The sequence below is a fragment of the Rhinolophus ferrumequinum genome, chromosome 25 (assembly GCF_004115265.2).
Source record: "Rhinolophus ferrumequinum isolate MPI-CBG mRhiFer1 chromosome 25, mRhiFer1_v1.p, whole genome shotgun sequence".
Classification (NCBI taxonomy): Eukaryota; Metazoa; Chordata; class Mammalia; order Chiroptera; family Rhinolophidae; genus Rhinolophus; species Rhinolophus ferrumequinum.
Window position 1 is genome coordinate 21,089,413 of NC_046308.1, and position 6,026 is coordinate 21,095,438.

The 6,026-nt window shown below is 45.1% G+C and overlaps 1 pseudogene; it reads right to left on the reverse strand.

Annotated features, from left to right (window-relative positions):
- Positions 1–1,566: 1,566 nt before the first annotated feature.
- LOC117017731 (LIM domain only protein 3-like) lies at positions 1,567–1,996 on the reverse strand (annotated as a pseudogene).
- Positions 1,997–6,026: the final 4,030 nt, after the last annotated feature.

The window sequence follows — 6,026 nt, forward strand, 5'->3', positions numbered from 1 at the left end:
GAAAAGGTGCCCCCTGCTCTGAATTAATTCCCTCTACTGTAACTACCCTCTTGAGGATGCCACCAGGGGGCGCTGTGGATCCGCTTGAGGGGAGCAAGGCCGGCAGCAAGTTCAGGTGCAGTGGGCTCTGAATGGCGCTCACTGGCTTGAGTTAGAGTTTACAGCAGGTGCTTCCTCCCAAGGGACAGGCTCAGAGCTCACAGGCACCCCATCCCTTCTCCTAACGTTGGAGCAAGTCCTGGGCTGAGGACACACAGTAATTGGGGGGGGGTGGGACCTAAAGGGCTCACATTTACATGAAGTGTCACTGACTCAAACACAAACCCTTCCCCAGGGAGCTGCTGGAGATAAAAGCCATCAGAGAGTCCAGTGTCAGCTGCGGGGCCACAGTGAAATGTCTGCACCGCGGCTTGGATGCCTCTCCTCCTCCTCTCCTCACTCACTGCCCGGCTTCATGGACATGTCAGAGGCCAGCTTTTTGAGGGACATCTATGCCTTCCTTCCTTTTCATTCCTGACATGTGTCTTTTCTCATTTCAGGCTGTGGTGACTCAGGAGCTCTTACTGACCATGTCCCCAGGAGGGACAGTCAGTCTCCCCTGTGGCTCCAGCACTGGAGCAGTCACCAGTGATCACCGCCCATCCTGGTTCCAGCAGAAGCCTGGACAAGTCCCCACAACATTGGTTTCTGACATACATAGGAGAAAAGTATGGACCCCTGCGCGGTTCTCAGGCTCCACCCTCAGGAGCAAAAGTGCTCTGACCCTCTTGGGGGCCCAGCCCGAGGACGAGGTACTACTGCTGGCTGGTGTACAGTGGAGCTCAGCACAGAGGCAGATTCTGATAGGAAACCAGGACAGAAACCTGCCTTTGGCCCAGCCTGGTCTATGAATCATCTCCTGGGCGAAAGCTCACGTGAGCAGAATCCTCAGCTTTCCAGGGAGTCCCAATGACAGAAAGGTGACCAGACAGATTATTAGCCCCTTTGAACACTAAGGTGGAGGGGATCACAGTGAATGAAGTTGGAAGACATATTCCAGTTACACCGAAGCCCGATAATTTTATCATCCACAGGGATTTGTGGGAGCTGCCTGAGCTGAATACTCTCAAGTCAAACATTTGTCCTCCAGAAAGAGATGTCCCAATGAGGGACTTTGCCAGCTGAGAACAAAGAAAAGTAACCCTCATTGTGCATATGACTCAAGTTTATATTTTCTTCAAATAGCATTTTTAATGAATGCAAGTTCATTAAGTAAAATCTAGGCAACATGGATATTACAAATTTTTTAAGAAAGTTTTCTCCTTATCAACTTGTATACATTTCAGAGCTTGAGTGGATTCATTTTTTTGTTTAAATTACTTTTTTCCCCCGTAATAAACATTCACCCTCAAATGGGGCAATTTCACTACATACAGATTCAGTCTTCCTTCCACCCCATATAACCATCCTACTTTCATATATCTACGCTTTTCAGTAGGTTTCTTTGTCAATTTTCGTATACCTGGGGAGCAAAAACTGATAAAAGAATGTAGTGCTTTGTATTCTTAATGGGGTGATGTTGATAGATCAGCGAACCTGGGGTGCATAACCTTTCATTAAACCTTCCTCGCAGTACGTCTGGCAAAGGATCATATTATTCTTTAGGAAAAATTTATCTCCAACAAAAACGTCTGGTTACAAAGCTGACGCAAAGCAATGGAGGCGGTAAACATGGTCCTTGGCACGCATCACCGTCTGAAAGGCAGGGATGAGCTGACTACAGGCAGCAGAGTTTCCCGTCACACCGAAGAGCCTCAGATAGTCTCTGTTTAAGGGTGAGACTACCTTTCGTGTTTAGTGTGGGGACCGCCTCTCCCAAAGGACTGTCACAGCAGGCCCACTTCAGGCAGTCTTCATGCCAGTATTTGTCCAGTGCCTTTAGAACATGTTTATCCTTCATGTTTAGGTAGCAACCATCACAACCTTTCAGCTTGGTGTCTGGCTGGACTGAGAGCATTTGTACACCAAACCTTCTCCTTTTCCGGCGTGAGTTGACTTAGGTGCCTGAGCTGCAGCAGCTTCCCATTGGGCACTAAGCCCAAAGGTAGACACGGAAGGCGATCTCCTTGATTTAGCTCAAGTGTGGACCTAGTCTGGATTCAATATTTTTCTCCATTGTCTCCAGAAATCTCATTATGACACATGCTTATAACTGTATCATTAGTCCCAGGCAGTTGTTTTCAAAAGCAATGATAAGCTATTTAATGTTTCTTAAAATTTATATCAACATGTACTGGAAAGACCACACAATATTACTTTTGAATATAAGTACTACTGCTGTTATATAGCACTTAACAAAATATAATTTGTGTGAGTAAAGTTTGATTATCACCTTGCATACATAAAATCTTTTCAAAGCTAATACACTTGGGTTACATTCAACAACTGGAAGTTCAACATGAGGGACCATGTACCCTGCATTGCTCAGGACCGAGGGTGCCCTGGAATGTGGGACTTGCAGCGCTGAAATCAGGAGCATCCAGCGTAAACAGGACGAGTGGTTCCCCCTGTCGTAGTTGAACGTGACTCCTCTGCTTCGTTCCGTTTCCCATTCCCGACACCTGTGCGTAGGAAGCTCCCGTCAGCTCGCTGTTTCCGGGGTGAATGACCTAAGGTAGGGGCTAAGCTCCCCGCTCAGCGTAAGGAAAATTGTCTTCCGTTGTCTGCTCTAATAAAGGTTAGTATTTTACATGGTTTTTAGCCAACTCTGTTTTCTCAGTGGGTGTTCAACTAATTTTCTTTGTTTTAGAGTTTATTGCTAACGGTCATTGGGCCAAATTTTTATGTAAAAATTAAAAGGCATTATTTTACACAATTACTGAAGAAAAGAATGTATTATAAATATCAAGATTAAATGGTCATGTTTTTGGACTATTAAAGAAAACTATCTGAAATCTGATGTAGAGACACACAGCTTATATCTCAGATCTCCGCGTCCTTCAAATGGGGACGGTACCTCTCACCAGTGGAATTTTCCGCGGTTTTAAAAATAAAAGTGAAAGGTATTTTCATGGAAAGGTCTCCAAATATAAGGTTAAATGGAAAGAATCATGCTCACAAATGTGGAGTTGCTACAGTTTTTGTGAAGAAGGAAGGACATAACAATACATTGCAGTGTTGGCCTTTATATAAAAAACACAGGGATGGATTTAACAAACAAATGTAACTACATATACACACTACATACATATACATATACACATACATGCACACAGACATACACATAGAAACACACATGCTTGCCCACCCATACACACAGTCATACACAATCACACACATACACATGTAAGAGTCTGGGTGGTTACTCTGTAAATTTTTGGAACTGACAGGGTAGGAAACCTGGTTAGACCCAATATTTTTATCTCCTATCTATCTTTTTGAAGGTTATTGGATCTTTGAAACATAATTTTCAAGAAACTATTCAAATTTGAAGTAAATTTACTTAATGTTAAAAACTTTCAGAAGGTGACTTAGTTCGTATTTGCACTGAGAATACAGAACTGAATGAAAAAAAGAGAGGGATCTCCTGCCAGAGATCATATCATGAAATCAGTTTTCTTTGTTTGGAGAGACAACTGTACCCAAACAAACTTAAATAAAAAGGACATTCTTTGGAAGGTGACTGATTTTTGCCCACAGAACATCAATATGAGTGCTCAAGGTGCCATATGAGTGCCAAGGGAACAGCATTGCAGGCTAAGGAACAGCATGTGCAGAGTTTCTGAAGCTGGAAGAAACCTGATGCAGCTGAGGCAAAGCAAGGTGGGTGGAGAAGTGGGAGCAGGTGAGCTGGGAGAGGGAGGCAAAGCAAGGTGGGTGGAGAAAGTGGGAGCAGGTGAGCTGGGAGAGGGAGGCAGATTGTTCCACAATTTTCTCTAAAACTGACAAGAAATGGGGCAGCTCCGAAAGGCAGCTATTGAGTGGTGGGGTTCTGAGAGCCACGTCTATATCGTGTCCCTATTTTATTAAGGGAAACACTCTGCACCCCCACCGCCGACGTGTGAAGTGAAGCGGCAGATATTTGGCAGGTGGGAGCCGACGTTCCACGGGCAGGAGGAGGTCAGAATACGGAGAAGCGAAGATTCCGCCTCTAGGGTGAATGCCGAGTCAACCATGGAAACGCTGGTACTATTATTATTAATTATTATTATTATTTTACCATTGCTATCTAGCTTCAATGAAGAAGAGTATTCAGTCTGCTTAAATCCTCCTGTTCACTCAGTTAATTCAGCTTTTGTTAAGTTGCTCCTTATGTAATTTATAATTTATAGCAACTACCAAATATGCGATACAATATTAACTGTAGTCCCCATGCTGCACATTTTATCCCCATGATTAATTTATTTTATAACTGCAGGTCTGTGCCTTTGACCTTCACCCGTGTCTCCCACTCCCTAGTCCTGCCTCCAGCAACCGACAATCTATTCTCTGTATGTATGACCATTTTGTATATTGGTTTGTTTGTTTTTCATTTTGTTTCCTTAGATTCCATATATAAGTGAGATGCTATGGTGTTTGTCTGTCCCTGTCTGACTTACGTTACTTAGCATCATGTCCTCAAGCTCTATCCGTGTTGTCCAAATGACAAGATTCCATTCCTTTTAATAGTTGAATAACATATATAACATTTACATTGCATTATTAAATCACAATATTTATATAACCTTATATATATTTTATACATGTATAACATTTTCCTTATCCTTTCATCCATTGATGAGTACTTAGGTGATTTCCATATGTTGGCTTTTGTAAATAATACTGCCGTGAACATGGGGGTTGCAGATATCTTTTTGTGTTAGTGTTTTCATTTTCTTCAGATAAATACCCAGAAGTGTAATAACCAGACCATGGCTGTGTGAATAGACAGTGACCTTGTGAGCTGCAGAAACCAGCTGGGCTCTCAGGGCTTTAGGCCACGGGGAGGTGTGTGCCCTGTGACCAGCAGGGGGCGCTGTGGGACTGACTGCCCTGTGGTGCCTACCCCTCTGCTCAGTGAGGACAATTTACACAAAGTAGCCAAACTCCATCCTCCTCAGTGTGGGTGTGAGCTGAGCTCCAGCATCAGGGCTCAGGGAGGGGCTGGGCAGGCACTGGATGGACACACATTTGCATGGACAGCCCCTCCTCTGGCAGAGGGTGGAGAAGAAAAGGAGGCCTGGGGCGGCCCAGCCCCACTGTGGGCTCAGGGGCTGTGTGCACCATGGCCTGGACTCCTGTCCTCCTCGTGCTCCTCTCTCACTGCGCAGGTGGGGACATGCATAGGGGAGTCACTACCCTTGTTTTGTCTCTTCTCGCTCATGAAACCCTGGTCCCTGCTCATCTCCCATTTGTGTCTGTGTTGCAGGTTCCCTCTCCCAGCCTGTGCTGACTCAGCCGCCCTCCCTCTCTGCATCTCCAGGAGCATCAGCCAGACTCACCTGCACCCTGAGAAGTGACATCAGTGTTGGCAGCTACTACATATACTGGTACCAGCAGAAGCCAGGGAGCCCTCCCCGGTATCTCCTGAGCTTTAAATCAGACTCAGATAAACCAGGGCTCCGGGGTCCCCAGCCGCTTCTCTGGATCCAAAGACACCTCGGCCAACGCAGGGCTTCTGCTCATCTCTGGGCTGCAGCCTGAGGACGAGGCTGAGTATTACTGTATGATTGGTTACAACAGTGCTTCACACAGTGACACACACGGAGGGGGAAGTGGCACAAAAACCTCAGCCTGTTCACAGTCATGTTCCATGACAATTAAATTTATGAAAATAACTTGATATTCACACACTACCCTTGGATGTACCTTCTGGTTCTTAGTGTCTCCACTAATTTTCCAATCAGTGTTTCTGAAACCTCAGGAAAAATAAAAACAAAATAATCCATGGTGACACTGATGTTGCCTGGTTATCATGTCATGAAACCAAGGCCTAGGTTTGAAATGAGGTACTTTGATTTTCCAGCTTTCATTTCATCAGTGTGCGGGAAGCATCCCAGCCGGGGGAC